The sequence below is a fragment of the Agelaius phoeniceus genome, chromosome 5 (genome assembly GCF_051311805.1).
Source record: "Agelaius phoeniceus isolate bAgePho1 chromosome 5, bAgePho1.hap1, whole genome shotgun sequence".
Lineage (NCBI taxonomy): Eukaryota > Metazoa > Chordata > Aves > Passeriformes > Icteridae > Agelaius > Agelaius phoeniceus.
In genome coordinates this window covers 46,269,038-46,286,631 of record NC_135269.1, presented here as the reverse complement: position 1 = coordinate 46,286,631, position 17,594 = coordinate 46,269,038, and the positions used below count along the sequence as shown (strand labels likewise).

The 17,594-nt window shown below is 35.8% G+C and overlaps 1 protein-coding gene across 1 annotated transcript in view; it reads left to right on the top strand.

Annotated features, from left to right (window-relative positions):
* Positions 1–17,594, top strand: part of LOC143694149 (uncharacterized) — a 125,755-nt gene that overhangs the window by 17,270 nt on the left and 90,891 nt on the right. The window lies entirely within an intron of this gene.

Sequence of the window (17,594 nt, the reverse complement as noted above, 5' to 3'; positions counted from 1 at the left end):
TGCGAAAGTGTCCTATTTGGTTTATGTTTGCCTTTCTAAAACTCTCTTGAGCCTTTGTGGCTGATACCATGTATCAAATTTGCCAGCCCTAAGAGAACAACTTGTACAACTGGACAGCTGAAAGTGGGAGATGAATAAACTGAATCCAGCTTTTAGGACCAAGGAGAGAAATTTCTCTGAGTACATGTAGTTGTGTTTGTAGGATCCTAAAGGTAAGTGGTGGATCATTTGGTTTATAATTATCCAAGGATCTAAGCCCAAAGAAACAGACTTTCTTAAATCATGCCTACCTTACTAACGCTTAAAAACACTTAAATTGAGTGCAAATTTTCAGCAGGTTTCTGCTAAAGTGTTTCATGTATTAGAAAGTCTAGCTTTAATATTCACCTTCAGCCAGTTTACAGATGAAAATAAAATGTCAAAGAGAAGCTCAAACTGTAGGACTGCCATTCAGAGGAATCTTAACAAGCTGAGGAAAGGGGTGAAGATGAACCTCATGAACCTGATGAAAGAAAAATTTTAGGTCCTGTATCTGAAGAGGAATAAATCCACACACCAGTAAACAGTGGAGGCTGATTGTCTGCAAAGGAGCTTTGCTAAAAAGAGTCTAGTGTTCCTGGTGGACCATGAATTGACCATGAATCACAAGTGTCCCATGAGTGGAAAAAAAGGGCTACAGCATCCTAGGCAGGAAAAGCATTTCTAGCAGATAGAAAGAGGAGATCCTTCTCCTCTGCTCAGCACTATTGAGCGTGTCCAGCTGTGGGCTCTCTGGCAGAAGAGTCCTGTACATGCTGGGGACAGCCTAGTGCAGGACCACAAAGATGTTTATGGGACTGGAGCACCTTTCATGCAAGGGGAGCTGAGACATGTAGGAGAGTTCACTTTGCAGAAGAAGGTTTGGGGCAAGAGGCTGGTGCAGGTCTTGCCAATGTTTATAAATATTTGATGGGAGTGAATGAAGAAGTGGGAGCCAGATCCTTCTCAGTGGTGCCCACTGAGAGTACAAAAGGCAAGAGATAGAAACTGAAAAGCAGTAAAATTTCATATTATCATAAGAGTAAACAAGTCCAAAGCTGGAAGAGATTGTCCAGAGAGGCTGTGCAGTTTGCATCCCTCAAGATGTTCAAAACCTGAGAGGACAGAGACCTGGGCACCGTGCTTAGTTGATAGTACACTATGCAAGGGTGTGAGACTCCATGGTGTCCAAAGGCCCATTAGGACCTCAACGATTCTGTGATCCTACTAATCAGATACTTAGATCCCACTAATCAGTGGACTTTTTGAACTGAGCCAAATGAAGCCTTAATGGAGAATGTACATTCTCTTATCACCAGCTGAACTGCACTAGATTAGCGAATATGTCCTGCTGTTTGATCAGTCATCTGTGTTTTAAAACTGTTTCTGTGGGAATGAAAGCAATATTTCAAGAACTTTCACCATTTAAATAGCACAGAGAAAAAATACTGTAGAGAACAATGTTTCATTGGCAGATGTTTGACTTTGTGATTTATGGAATATTTTTTAAGCCAAATTTATTATTATATCAACAAAAGAAAAACACAAACAACAACTTGCTCTAGTAATTTGTTATACCATGGAGTGGGTCTCTTTAATATTGAAAAACTGTATAAGTAATGACATCTTCTATTAGTATTAGATCTGTATTTATAGTACAATTGCTGTTACTGCTGTTATGTTTTATACTATACTTGTCTATGAAAGTTGGGAGGTGTTAATCAACTGAACAATGCTGGTTTAGCAGGCATGAGATAATAAAAGTACAGGTTGATAACAATCATTACTTTAGAACTAATAAAATCTGTTGTGTGTAATTTACCTATAAAAGTTAAAGCTCACTGTAATTGGTCTGTCATTTTTTATTACTGCAAAATATGCTCCTGTTCTCACTATAAGAGTTGTTGTTGTAAGGCAGTTTGTAGGTGCCATAGCCTGGCTCAGTTTGACTTCTCAGAAAAATTATAGATGTCATCTCTAGGAGAAGAAAACCAGAATGGGCCATATATGCTCTTTGTGCAATAATTTCAGGAAGTACACATTATTAGTAGAGAGGATATCAGCCCAAAGTTTCTTAGCTGTGAAAAGGGTTTAGGCAATTTCATTGCATATCATGAAGTTGAAATGTTAATATATGAAAGTTTTAAAGCTAGTTCTTGAGGAACATATGACAGATGGTTAAGGTAAGATGAGGGTAATGATGTGAAGTACGTCCTTGGACAAGTCTTCCATTGTATTTCAAGGCTGAGAGATATTACCATTATGTCCTTGTCCTTTCCATTTTTCTCAATTCTGCCTGTGATTTTTGGAAACCACTTCCTTTCTTTTAGTGCTTTACTGTATAAAAGAAGTCAGAAGAAGCTTCCAGGAGGATGAGGTGAAGGCTAATTATGTGCTGAAAAGAGAGCCACCATAACTAACAAAATAATACAAGGTCTACTGTTAATAAAATGAGGTCAATTCAACTGAGGTCAAGACTCACAGTTGAATTGGATTACAACTTCATCACACTCTGGTCAGTTTAAGATGTAGTTGTGAAATAAGAAAATAATTGTTGCAGTCAAATGAAAATACAAGGAAGGAAGTAAAAAAAATGCCTTTGGATTCAGAGAAGTTATTAAAAAATAGCAAAACAAAACACTACTTTTGTAAGTGTTGCAAATATTTTTTTCCTATCTTGTGGTTGTTAAACTCCAGCACTGACTGCTTGTGACAGTTCAGTAATCATCTGACTGGTGACAAAAATGATAAAAAGATTAAAACATTCCTGTTTTCCTACAAAAAAAGTGGCTGATAGACCAAGAAAATAAGGGAATATAATTAGCTGCATGGATCTGATGCTACATCTCTTATTTTATGAAGCAGGACACTAAGCAATTATCTAGTGTTTGTGCTTTTAATCCAGTCAGTACAAGATAAGTAAGTTTTGAAAACAAAATGGGCATATTTCATATGACTGTTATTACTGTCACAAAGAATTGATTATAGAATCCTAGGATCATTTCAGTTGGAAAAGACATTTAAGATTATTGAGTCCAACTGCCACCCAATACTGCTGTGTCCACCACTAAACCATGTATTTAAGTACTGCATTTACACATCTTTTAAATACCTCCAGGACTGGGGACTCAACCAGTTCCCTGTGCAAAAGGTTTAAATTGCAGAAAAAAAATTGCTTTCTCACAACTCAGAATTTAACTTTGAAATTTCTTCACACAGAAAAAAAAAATAGCTGGAACAAATTCATAACATTAAAAACAATTGAGTCAAATTAGAATTATCAATGTATATTTGAAGGGGTTTTTGTCCAGGTATGGCCTCCAAGCAATTCCTACAGTGGTGGCTGACAAAACCTAGAAAGTAAAATTGACTTAGGCATGATCTTTCCCTCATGTTTCTACTCCTAGCATGCAAGTATATTTTGAAGAAAAATACCAGAGGAAGCATTTTGATGAAAAGTACCAGAGGAAGCAGAGGTCCTTTTTGGTCCAGCAAGGTCTTTGCTAATTGTATAATGGTCTGAGAATGTAGGAATTTTAATCTTACCTTCAGATTACAAACTATGTTATTCTATTTTTTACAATAGTTTTTGGATTAGATGTAAATTGCATTTTAACTTTGATTTTTATTTATAGAATGCTAAATATTTACTACTTACTTAATAGAATTTTTACTTCTTTATTATAAGTTTTGACTTTTCCATATAATCACAAGACTTAATATTAAATATGAAATTTTGTTACACTATTTTGCACATCACTTTTGTTCTTCCTAAATTTTAGTTCAATTTCGTGTTACACATTTCAGCTGTACTTCATGTATTGATACCTAATAGTCTTTTTCAGTTTCCATTCTTTTGAGGCTTTAATAGCAAGTATGTATCTTTCTGCTTGAAGCCAAAGTGGCATTACTCCATTATTGTTAATTGAACATGCTGTATTGAAAACAGCAAATATAATTTTCATTTCTGTGAACTCTATAAGTGAATGTGAAAGACCCAAGGGCCTAGTAAAATTCTTACATGAATCAATGACTTGAGATTACTTTGGAGAAAAAGGTCTTTTCCAACCTAAATAATTCTATCTTTCATTGATTTACAGTAACACCAAACAGTTTTTCAGCCTTCTTGGATGCTCTCAGAAATATTTTACCCATCTTAAATGACACCAAATACCATCAAATATTTCTACATCAGTTGCAGTGAAATGAAATTCTTTTATTATGAGTGTAGAGTTAGCACCAGTGCTCTTCTCCCATCCTTTCTACTCTCTGTAGGTACAGATTTTAATTTTTGGATTTGGTACCATTTCTGTAGGGTACCTTGATGGAAAACCTTATTAAGCCTCAGTAAATATATGCACTTCTAACAATTAGATCTTCATCATTCTCAAAGTTTAGGGATGTATTAATACCAACATATTTAACGTGCTTACAACTGTTCTCTGACACTTGACCTCAGAAAAGGGTTCTCTGACACTTGACCTCAGTTTTTGTTTCATATTCTCCAAATCACGTGGCTCCATGTTGAGAATGCTCTTTGGGGATTGTGCTAGTTTTTAAATTGTAAACAGGACAGTGATAGTTGGCATGAGTCATGAGCCTTCCGTAGAGTATTCTCAGAGTTTATTGGTAAATAAAGCAATAAACATTCCACTGCCTAGGAATGTTCCCAGAGTAGCCACTGACTTTTTTGGATATTGATTTTAGATGGAAAGTATGCTCCCTATAGAATCTCCATTGATTCTTTTCCCTTTTCCATCTCCCTCTCTGTCTCTCTCTATCTCCTCTCTCTCTCTCTTCTTTCTCCCCCACTGCCCCCGCCAGTCTTAGAGTTCCAGTCTTTACAGTTGGCCTGAAGTTAAATCAGATTTGTCAGTTCATTTTCCTGGTTCTCTCCTGGAGTCTTTTAAAATTGATGTCCTATTTGATCCTTTCCATCCTTCTGATTTTAACTGGAAGTTAGAAATTTCATATTTGATTACCTTTAGTGTTCCTGGCTGAATATCATCTCTTCATGTCAATGTCTGATTAATCTTTTATTGGTATCTTAATAGTCATTTACTGACAATTTAATTTGAGACAGTTCCTAAAGTGTTCTCTGATTAAAAAAATAGAAAACCACTATGGAGACACATTAGGAGAACAAATACACTACATTTTTTAGCTGTTCTGCTATACACATTTCTTCCTTGAGTATTTCTTTAGCACTTGTATCATCTTTTGAACCTCATTAAATCTTTGACAGTCTTCCTGTGCTTAAAAATCCTCTATTAAAAGTTTTAATGGTGTTAGTAAGTCCTTCCTAAACACTTCTTCAAAATGGCTCATTTTGAAGACATTTAGCTCAGAATCATATATTCTCTTTTCTCCTGCTTTCTTTATTTAGACTCAAACTTTATCTTTTGAATAATTGCTGGGGGTTTTTCATTGGTTGTTTGATTTTGTGTATTTTTCTTCCATTATCATTGGTTTTGGATATTATTTTTTTAATATTTCTAACAATCCCCAGTACAATACATTTAGCTGTTTACTAGCACCTTTTAGCTTTTTAAATCACTATTCATAGAGTTTGCCTTGTGTAAGGTTTTTATTTTTCTATACTGTCCCTCTGAGAGAATTTGGACCTTGACTCACTTCAGTTTCTTTCTGACTTTAATTGTAGCTATTTTTTTCCAGTTGTAGCTTTTTTTCTGAAGTGAGAAATTATAGAGGTAGCTTTTTTTCCCATTTTTATCATGCAAAGCTGTTTAATTCTTATATTTTTCAAAGGGGATCTATTTAGTTCTTTGCTGGACACTTTGCACTAGTAAGGCGCTGTAACACCCCAGTTTAAGGAGCACAGCAGGGATATTACACAGGAGTTTAGACTCACAATTCAATGCTTGACTTCTTTTACAACAGCTCAAGAACTAAGCATCTCACAAAATGAATGCTAAAACTCCCATGATTAAAAAAGGTAATTAAAAATTCCAAACAAATCAAACTAAAGAAAATGGCTTACTATGCTTGCCTGGCTTAACTTCCCATTTTCTCCTTGCCTGCAGGAGGAATGCGAAAAAGATCTATCAGCCTACTGAAGTTCCTCTACATTATGTCCTAAAACCAGGGAAACACTAATATTCTTGGATAGACTTTATTAAGCATTTTGGGCTTAAAATAGCAATAAAGGAAATGGTACAGACAGTAAAGGAAATTTAGTGTCTGTAAAGCAGTTTGGCATCCAAGCAGACTTTAGCTCTTGGCCTTCTTTATCCCGTGGGATTTCAAACATGTATGAAGTCAGTTGAATATCTTCATCATGAAGCTAACATGGTACATTCTACTCTTTGTCTCAGAGAGGAGCATGTAAAACACTATTAGAGCTAGACAACCAAGAAAAAGCATGTCTATCTGTAGAGGAGAGAGGCCACTGTGAGTGAGGAGTTCTGCTTCTTGATCTGTTTATACATTTAGGTGCTGCAAGTTAGACCCATATAAGGAGTTCTTTTTATAGCTAAAAATTCTCCCTGCTTCTGACCTACTGCAGGGATTTCTGATGTCTGAAATACAGAAACAGGTAACAACAGTAGCTCCCTTTGAAGCAGCAGCATTTAAAAAGGAGGTTCTTTGAAACAGACTGTTGACAGTAAAAGAGAAAAGATTTAAAGAAGACATAATGGTGAGCTGATTCCTCTTTTTTCTGTCCTCTGCACCCCCACTCCAAGCACTGTCTTTCTGGCCTACCAGCTGAGTGACTGTCCCAGTTCCTACTTTCATGTTCATCCCTCCAGAGGAGCCTGGTTCTTTGCACGGATTCATTACAAGGCAGTTTTCTGTTTCGCACCATCTTGTTCAAAGTGTACTATAAGCTAGTATACTAATTTCTTTATCTATCTTCTTAGCCCAACCTTCCAGAAGCCATTGTGAAACCAGTGTTTGTTTGTAAGTGTAATTAAAACATTTTTTAAAAGGCAAAATCTCTTCTATTTCAGGGAATTTGATTGTACTTGTCGTTTACTTGTCATTTACTTGAGAAAACTTGTAGTTTTCTCAAGAGGGAAACAATGTAAAATGGTTGCTCTTAAACATCAAGTTTATTATGGATTACGAGCTAATATGTAAATAAGGAAAGAAATAAGCATGACTTTCAATTTTGAAACACCTATTTACTTTGGTAGGTGTCAAATTTAGACATAGTCATCATCCCATTGTTTCAAGAAGTTTTGGGGTTATGTCATAAACTCCGTGCAAGTTTGTTACTAAATCATTTCAAGACACCCAGCTGTAGGATAAAACCAAACATTGAGACTGAGCAAAAAAAAATCTGATCTGCTTCAAATCTCTTCTTCCACTATAAAATTTATCAAAACAGAACTTACCATGCTACCATGAAACATGAATCAAAACTCTGTATTAGATGAAGGATAAGAGAAGTTTGGAGCTTTAGTATATTAGCTAGTGGAATAATCCAATGAGTTTTTTATATATGAAAAATTTATATGAGTCTTGAGAAACATAAAGTTTGTGCTTGAAGTACACCAAACAACTCTAAAAATAAAGAGCAAATATACAGCAATGGAGTGTTCAGTGTGTTAAGCAATAATTTCATGATGCCATTCTGAAGCACAATTTGGTTTATTTTTTGATGCTTCCAAATGCTATTAGGACAAATACTTTTTATTGATGTTTATGAATAGTAACTGACATTTCAAACTAAACCTTAACTCTGCACATTGTTAGATTTGTACATGACTGAAGGCACACAAAAATGTCGTGTAATGAAAGCATTTTACAGTGGTTGAATATCAATGTGGAGTATACAAAGTTCATTATAGTGCTGAGCATACTAGGAAATGTGTCAATTTGTAATGTTTATGGCTGATAATGTCATCAGAATAAGTTCTGATTTGTTGCCACATACACAGCAAGAAGCAGATGACACTTAAAATTAGTGTTTTCGTATTTCTTTTTACTGTTTTGCTACATAGCAGAAACAAACACTTATCATTAAGAAGGCTGAATTAAAATTTAGTGCAATAACCATGAAAATATTGTCATTCACAGCATACCTGTAATGTAATACATCATGTGCACTATGACTCTGGGGAATTCTCCTTATCTTCTTTTGTTCATTCACTTATATTTCAGACTGCACTCTATTCCAAGATCTTTATTTAGGACAATAGCGCAGCTACCAACTCCAGCTGTGCTTTGAGAATGACTCAGAGAATCTTAGAAGTTCAAAACAGATATCTCTATTGAGCAGCTACCCAGAAAAGCATTAAGCAATTTGACAACATGTTGGAGTGCAATAAGTTATTATAATTGATACATGGGAAAGGAGATGAGAAGCAACTCTAACAACAGGTGAAGATACTCAGCTGTTAAAAGAAAATGCCAAAATCACAGGTCAATGCTACTTTGCTTTGTGGCAGATTGACATAATTTATTTATTTTCCAAAGAAGAAAGGAATGCCTTTGTTACCATTTACTCAAATCAAACTTGTAGTAGATCCAAGGTACCTCTATGCATTTTTGATAACATAAAATAACCCAAAATTTTTAAAGTTTAAGAGTTTTCCCATTACTTTCATAACCAAGCTGCATTTTCAAAACTAGCTTCAGTAGTTTTGAAATATTTTCATTCTGTACCAAAGTAAAGTTTAAAAATATGGTCTATATGTTGGGATTATGTGTAAATAATCACCATCTTAAAGCTTGGATTCCTATCCTTTCCTCCCTTTTTGTTTTCAGGTAATAAAACACAAGAATGATTTTTTGAAACTAATTGGGATATGCTTCTGCATTATAAAAAACTTTATTGATGAAAATAGCAGGGTTTGACATAATGAAAACAGCATTATTTTTGAAGAATAATCTAAGGAGGACATCCTCAAGACCATACTGAAACTACCATCTTAGGTCTGAGTCCCATGTTAAGGTTTCTGATTGTCATTATCCATTTCAGCTTAGTTTATCCTTTCACAGAAGTTTTTAAAGCTTATGTTTATGTTCAGAGATGACCTAGCCAGAACAAGAGCTTAATTCTCAGCTCTCACAATTTAGAGTTAGGTTCAGATATATTTAATAAAAGGGTCTCCTCTGAGATGCTTGACATACAGAAGTTCCCAAATACAAGGTTAAGAATTGTTCAAACCTCCAGTGTTGTAGCTGTAGGTTAAAGAGGGTTTTGCTTCTTGGTCACCACAATGGGACAGAGCTGACTTCAGCTCTGTAAAGCTGGAGAAATCACCTCTCTGTCAGTGACACTTTTCCTGTGCATTACTTTTCCTGTAATACATTACATTAGAAAGACAAGTAGAAAGGATCAGGGTAAATGCTAAAAATTTTTACTGAAAACTTTTTTCCTTTTTTTTTTTTTTTTGGAAAGGAAGACATAGCTGCAAATAGCAGGAGATTCATATTTTAGTGATTAATAACAATTACTAATTAACATCAATTCATAAAATGAAGAAAAATCTAAGGCACTTCTTTGAAAAAAACAAGATTCAATCAACACATCATGTGATACAGATTCCTCCATCATTATGGTCCTAAAGTTGAAAGAATTGATGAGTTGTTGCTGCATGAGGAGATGGTTCCTGCAGATTTGAACACCTGCCCTAGGATATACTTTGTAAGATATTGCTCATCCTTAACCCTGTTAATAGTTATGATGGGGTCAAAATATTCTGTGTCCTTGCTCTACAAAGAGATGTAGATAATCTGTCTTGACTGAGGGGTATGTTGTACACCACTCTCTTCCTTAGAGTCTGGAAATAAAGGAACAAAGGATGTAAGTACTTTTGTCTCTCTCAAGGCTGAAAGATAAAGAAGCATCCTTGACACTGAAAACCCAACTAATTGGTGGACAGTATGTACTACATGTTTTATTTACACTCCTTATCAATTTCTTAAGAACCAAAAATTAATGAGAGCTAAAGCTGGCTGCTCTCAAATCTTCTGTGGCCAGAGAGCAAGTTCACTTTTCAGGCTGCAGCAGTGGTACAGGATTGTTCATGTAAGTAACAGCTGTCCAAGGGTAGAGAAAGGAGCCTGCACGAGGATTTCTGGTCTGCTAGCTCAGGTTGCTTGCCAGCACATCTGTGTCAGTTCTTGATTACTTCTGGCATACAGTGCTCGACGGAGAGCTGATCAGGGAAATCTCATGAAATCTAAAACAACCTTGATCAAAATAAGTAGGTTGTTTTGGACTGCTTACTTTAAATGTCTAAGAAACAGTTCAGGATATATCTACAACCTCCTTCCTTCTCTGAAATTTAATCTGACTCAGGTATTCTACATGATTCTTCCTCTCAGATATCCAGAAGAGATTTATTGTTGTGTGTGCCTGGGGCAGGAAGATGCCTCTGTTTTGCTTTGGGCACAGTGAGCTCCTGTGCATGCAGCAAATAACCCTCAGTGTGTTTTTTGGCAAGGGTTAGCACTACAGGACTATGACTGCTGTCCAGGATTTTGTTTTCCTAGATGAGAAATGTTGGAGCAAGGCAATGTGATTTAACCTATCTGCTCAGAGCAAAGGCAATTATTTCTTTTTCTCCCTCTCAATCCTTCACGGCTTTGGAAAATCTATTAAAGTATACTTTACCTTTGCTGTTGCCACCTGCCCTTCTCCCGCAGGAACCCTGTCTTCTTCTATTTCCATCTTCACTATCAGGGAATTCCAAAATATTTGGCCACTTGCACTGTTTTCAAGAACACAGAAAAAAAATATCAAAGGTCAAGTGAGAAAGAGGAAGGACTGGATCAGAAAAAGTCAAACCTACCCAGAAGACCAACTGTTCCCACTCTGTGGTATTTTTGGTAATATGTAGCAGGTGCAGGTTTGCAATGTTATTTCAGCAACAGCCACGGTTTTAAAGCATTACCAACCATGTCTGCAAAACACGTGCTCTGGCAAAATTCATCCATCACAGCATCTTCAGCTGTGAACCTTTCCTAGAGAACTGTCCTGTAAACCAAAGTTATTCCTCTGAATAGGAGAAATATTTGTTGACCTGAAGGCATCTGCTTAGAGAAAAACTGTGATGGCTATTTTGGGAAGTGTGTCTAACAAATGTTAAACTCAAAACTTTGACCTTTTAGACACCTGCAGTATATGGTGTAATTTCTTCAGGCTAAAACTATCTAGATATATAAAGCTAAAATGAAGCCAGTTAAAGCAAGTTAAACTCTAGTCACCTAACTATTGTCCAAATTTCTACTTCAACCAAGATTAGCTACATTAAGATCAGACAAGTCTAGAAATGGCCAAGCAAATGCTTAGGCCTTTATATACCTCTCATGAATGAGTGTTTTAAGGTTGTTTAAAGAATCACCATCAAAGGCATCAGCAAAACCACGTTTAACATCAAAGATGCAGCATGACAAAGTTTGCTGGCAAGATTCAGTCTACTTTTTACTTGATGGTTAAAGCACACCAAGAAAAAGGAAGGAAAAAAATCTCAAATCTATCAATTAAAACCCAAAACTATGTATGCGGAGACTTGAGGGGGGTGTTGGGGGTGGTAGGATGGGACAGGAAGAAAATCATAGGAAAGGGTAATGGAAAAAAAGTATGGAAGCCCCTTCTGTTGAGTCACAAGTTTCAGAGTAGATGCCTGTGCTAACTGAGCCAAGACTTGACTCATTATGCCCTAAGGCCCAACAACACTTAACAACATTTAAACTTAACCACAGCTGGTACAAGGCTGTGGTCCATTAATAACAATGGGATCAGCACAATACAGATCTACACCACCTTGAGCCTTCTTCTGCTAAGGGAGTACATGTCTCTCATAAAGGGTTGGACTTTACAAAAAACACTTGTTGATTCCAGGATTTAATGTCTTTACTAAAAACTGTGCTAAGCATCACACACCTTCACTGTCACAACTTATTTCGAAATAAATCATATTCAGTAAATCAACTGGTAAATCATAGCAGTTTTATATAAGATAAATAATTTTAAGCATTCTAGATCAATGAATGTGTTCATTTGTGTTTTTCATAAACAAAGTCAAATAACAGGATTGTGAGGCTTAGTTAGTAAATATTTTTTACAAAACAGAAGTGTTATTTTCATGCCACTAACAGGCTTAGCTAAAGACTGTACACCATTTATAAGAACTTAACCACAAAGCTTGTGTTTTCATGAACTGTGTTAATTTAAAATAAATCCTCTGCTGAGCTGATTAGGAAGGTGTATTAATCCCAAATAATTCCATGTTGAGCTCACTTCTTCTTAGATGAAGGGCCTAAATTCCCATTGTTCTGAATCTTTTGTGCTTGTTTATATGATAATGGTGGAAATACTACTAAAAAGATTACACCAAAAGTTGCTGTGATTACTTACACGTGTCACATTACAGAGCTAGATTCTTCCTCCAAATCCTCAATATGTGATAATGTGTATGTAGTAGATGCTGTGTACACAACCCTGATTCTATACCTCAAAAGAGAGGGGTCAGGGATAGTAATGCTCCCGAACAATACCCTGAGGAAAGCCAAGTCACAGGTTAGTTTGGAAATCTTAATTTATGAAATCTTAAATAAAAAAAACCCCTTTCTATTTACAAAGAACACTGAAGAAATTCTCTCTAGGATGAAAGAAAACCAGAGCACTTCAGTAATGTAAGCCTTATTATTACAATACATTTCTCTTATATTAAAACACCTCTGTAATGCCACTAAAAAACCAAGTTAATGTCAGTGTCAAGTGTGTGTGCTACTTAGCATGGTTGTTTTACTAACAAATACTGATATTTTCTCCCAGGGATGATTGAGAAATAAGGAAGGTGGAAACTTCCAATAAATGCATAATGCCTGAAAGTCCTGTCAGGTAATGTTTGTCTAAATGTGAAATGCTCAATTATTTTCTCATACCAAAGTTTCCCATACAGCCTAAAAGATAAAAAGCAGGACATAAATGCTAAGTCATGGTCTGAAAAAAACCTATTCCTCTCCCTGAAGAGGAAACCTGATTTTCATGTCAGATCATAAATGGTTTTCCAGCCTCATAAGGCTAAAAAACCATAATCCTAACTGAATCAAGCTTTACAAAGTCACTTTCCAATGTTGTTGACATGGCCTCATTCAAAGAGGCCATTTACTATGTAGAAAGACAACTCTCCTGAAGGCTCCCCAGCTGGCTCAGGGCCCTTCTGTTTGGCCTGGGAGTAGTCTATCACACATGGCTCTGAAAAAAACCAGAGACTTCAGTCTTCACTATTCCAGGCAATAAAGTCAAATTGTACATAGGGAAAGCTGGTTGAATATCCATTTACTGTAGTTCATTCACGTGAATTTATCATCAGTTCAGATGCCAATAGCTGGTCATGGCAGTCCCTCATTTCATAAGCAGTCTCATTCCAGACACCCTCACTGCCTGACCTTCCAAGAATTTTGACTACTCAGAATTCAACTCCTAATTTAGGATTAACAAAGTATCTTGACCTATCCAACCCCAGCTGAATATTCTGAGACTAATTTTCCCCTCAGACAAACAGCGTGAAGACAATATATACCAAAAATTTACTTACAAAGAAGGCATAACAAAAAGTGTTTATGACTATATGTGCAATCATATTAGTTTGCAAATAAGATCTATAAGATTTTAATCTTATAGTACTTCTTTGAAGTATGTAGAAAATTCTTTAGAATTTTTTTTTGCTTTCCATTGCTGACATACCACTGTAATGCGTAATTGCCAGTATAGAAAGGCACAGTGCTGCACTTAGGCCATACAGTACTGCCTTAGAGGAGTTCCAAAGAAGTGTATACACCATTTGACCCAACCTACAGTGCCTACAGAATCCCAGGGAATGATTTTCTAAGTACCACTTAGAGTTCCACTTCTACAATCAATTCATATGGGCAACTGTCACAATCAAGTCTTATTGTGTCTACAGATGTGCATCCACTGACAAGAACACCTGATATAATATCAGATCTTCAGCAGTCAGGCTGCCAGATCATATTTCAAGTTGAGTTTTCAAATATGCAAAAGCAATGCTAGCAGAACCAATATGGTAAATTAGTTAAAATCTTGCTTTAGCATTGTCTTATGCATCCCTTTTCTGCATCCACGCATCTTCCATGTCACTTTTTGGTTATGTATCAAAAGTTACCTTAGGAACAAAAGCAAGCTTTAGACAGCTGTTCCAAGACCAACTGTTTAAAACTACTGTATTCTGGGCATGCTATTCTAAATTTTGCTTACAGAGGTTGAACATATTTAGGGCAAGAAATGAGCATTCATCATCTATTAATCAAAATATTGTTAAGCCGTACAGTGTCTTTACCAGTAAGGGAGGAAAACACCTATAAATATCATTTGATGTTTAATCACTATAATGAGTTTTTGGCACATTTTTCAAAACACCTGCTAGCAGTACTGCAACATCCTTTCTAAGAAATTGGATTGCTACTAGATCAGTTCTGATTTTGTACATAATATTGGATTGTCAATAGGCTTGAACTCCTTAGGGTGCAATAGTTTTGCATTATCATGTCTAGACTACTTTATAATTTGTTAGGATGGGATAGCTTCTGAAGCAATATCATCATACAGGAAGTAAACATGAAGGGTCCTGATGTACAAGTGATCCATGGGATTGTCAAGGTCAGGCCACATATAGTAGTCTTCTTGTTTCGGCATTCAAATGCTGTAACAAATTGTCATTTCTACAACATAGTTACAGCCTGGAAGTTTAACTATGATCTGATGTCCTTAAGATCATTTTCTGCCATGAAATCTAAAAATTCTGTCTCTTTGCATGTCATTGCCTCCTAGCCAAAGAAACCTTTGTTAAAGTGCAAAGAACTCGTTCTCTTCCATATCTTTTCAGTAACTTTATTCTTTGTCAATTTTTCTCCAAGTGTTCCTAGAGAAAAAAAATTAAGTAAAACAAAAATGTAAATTGTCTGTCAGGAGTTATTAGGGGAGAAATGAAGTACAAAACATAGAAAATTACTGTGCCATGGAATAAATTTATGTTTCACCCGCTACTTAAATCCTGGTTCCCTATCCCAGGGATATAAGGACAGGTTGAAAGGTTAGGTTCAAGAAGGTCTCTATATTAATCACAAAAATGGGCCTTCTTGCATCCAAGAAACAAGTAAATAAACTAGGACTATCAAGCAATCAAGGGAGATATGATACAGGTCTACAAAGTCAAGGTGGTTATAAGAGAGTGATTCAAATATACTATGAGAAATAAAGTAATGATGATAACAATAGCAGTAAAGGTCACAATTCCTCCTACAATATCCACTTCAGAAAGATGAAAGTTTAAACTAGTTGTAGGGCAGAATAGCTGCATGTAACAAAAAGAAATCTAATGATACACATAAGTGAGGCATGGCTTAGAAAGCTTCCAAAATGGTTATGGATTGACAATGCACAAAATCTACCACACATGCTAAATTTACTTTCCTATCTTTGTAGTTTTTTAGCTGCTAATATAGGCAAAGTACTTAAATTTTTCACCTAAACCAGTAGAGCTGGTTTTACATGCTCTGTGACTTTTCCTGCCATTTCTTTCAGTGCCTCTGAAGCTTTTCAAACAGGCCTACAACCTCTTTATCTATTGTCACTATTCTGGTTTTGCTACAGCTTTTCAGAGCAGATGTGTGCAACTGGGAGCTGTCACAGGTAGAAGAAGTGGAAATCATTCACCAGTGGAGGAAAATTCACTGCATTACTATAAGGTTATCATTAAGCTAAAACTAGCTTGATTATTATTTTATGAAGTTGATGCTCTGCAAATGCTGACATTGAAAATCGTTCCATAGGTTGTCAGATATTTGGTTCAAGTAAAAGAATCTGTCAATGATGAAAAAGAAACAAGTTAGTAAAACATGCTGGTTTATACTGATCAGAACATGACCTGTATTTTCACTTCAGCGCAATGGGATTTTGGCCTCAGGGTCCTGCACAGCCCATTTCTTTGTAGAGGGCTATTTCACTAAGTTCTTTTTTTTCTTATGGGCAAGTGATTATTCCATCCAATACTAGTTAATTTCACAAATAATTTATATTAAAATCGAATGTAACCTTATCACTTTGTAAATTTGATATAATTTACAAAATACTCATCAAGATAATATCAAATATTTTTGAAAGGCATTCTAGCTTCAAGAGGTTACTTTCAAGATTCTGTGTTTTCCCTATACCTGCTTTTCCTTTTCCCTAGCTTTTAACTTTCCACTGTTCTAACTGGTGCTTTTTTGTTATTACTCAGGTTAATATACATGACTGGTCAACACTGTTGCCTTAAATACTTTTAAAGCATCTACTTTTAATTTAATACTATTGCCTGAAAATTTTTATTTTTTCAGATAATCACTGTATGTGTAAATACACCATGCATGTAAATAACTGGGGTTTCTGAGCCCTGAGCAAAATTTGAGAGTGTATATTGCTATCAAACATTGTCTGTTCCATTACTGGTTGAAATGTTTTATTAATATTTTTGTGTTTATATTAAATTTTTAATGAATATATGTGCAAGTCTTATGTATTTACTTTTAAATATGGAGTAGATGAAGTAAAACAAAAAAAAATGTTCTTTAATGTTTTCACAGAATGGGTCAGGTTAGAAGGGACCACAGAGGGGATCATCTGGTCAAAGCTCCATGCTTAGGGAAGGTCATCCCTGAGCTCATGGCGCAGAATTGTGTCCAGATGGTTCTTGGATTTCTCCAGTCAGGGAGACTCTCCTCAACATCTCTGTAGAATTTGATCCAGTGCTCAGTCATCCACACAATGAAGAAGTTCTTTCTTGTACTCAGGTGGAACTTGTCTGGTCCATTGCCTCTTGTCCTATTGCTTGGGACCACTGAGAAGAGCCTGGTCCATCCTTTTGATACACTGCCTTCAGATACCTACATAAATATCTATATAATTTTTCAATGGTGTTTGGCCTGCAAGACTTAATGCTGCTTTCCTTGCCAAAATAGATAGTGTGATCATTTGTGTTTAACTCAGAAGTTTTAGGCCTCAGTGGAAATATGTGTTTTCTAGAAAGCATAGGTAGATAACAATAAATTAATGTGAAGTAAATGACCATTTAGCCAATGTCAATAACTGATCTTGTAGCAGTAACAAATATAACAGTTCCATCCAAGAAAACAATTTTGTTGTAGTAACAGGCTGCCTAAAGGCATCTACACCAACAACCCCAAAGAAATAGGATCTTCAGTGCAGAATACTGCCTTAGCACTAAGGTACTTCCAAGAAGTTAGTCACCATACTGCAGATTGAGAGGTACTTTATGTGCCTTTTATTACTGCATATAAATACTGCTAAGGACTTGAGTTTCAGACTGCATACCCACTTCAAAACGTACATTCTTTAACCTTGTTCTTTGAGAGAAACAGTCTTTTCTCATTTGTTAAACTAGGTGATCTGCAAGCTGCTACATATTCAGAATGACTGGTAGGTAACACAACATCTTCTCTATTAGCAGTAAAGCATCCCTAAGATTGCTTTTTCCGGTAATTATATTTTTAGCTTTATCCTTTCCAGGTGACTCTTGGCAAGACTCTAGAAGCAGCTATTTGGAGATTAAATGTTTCAGCTCCTTGAGAAATTA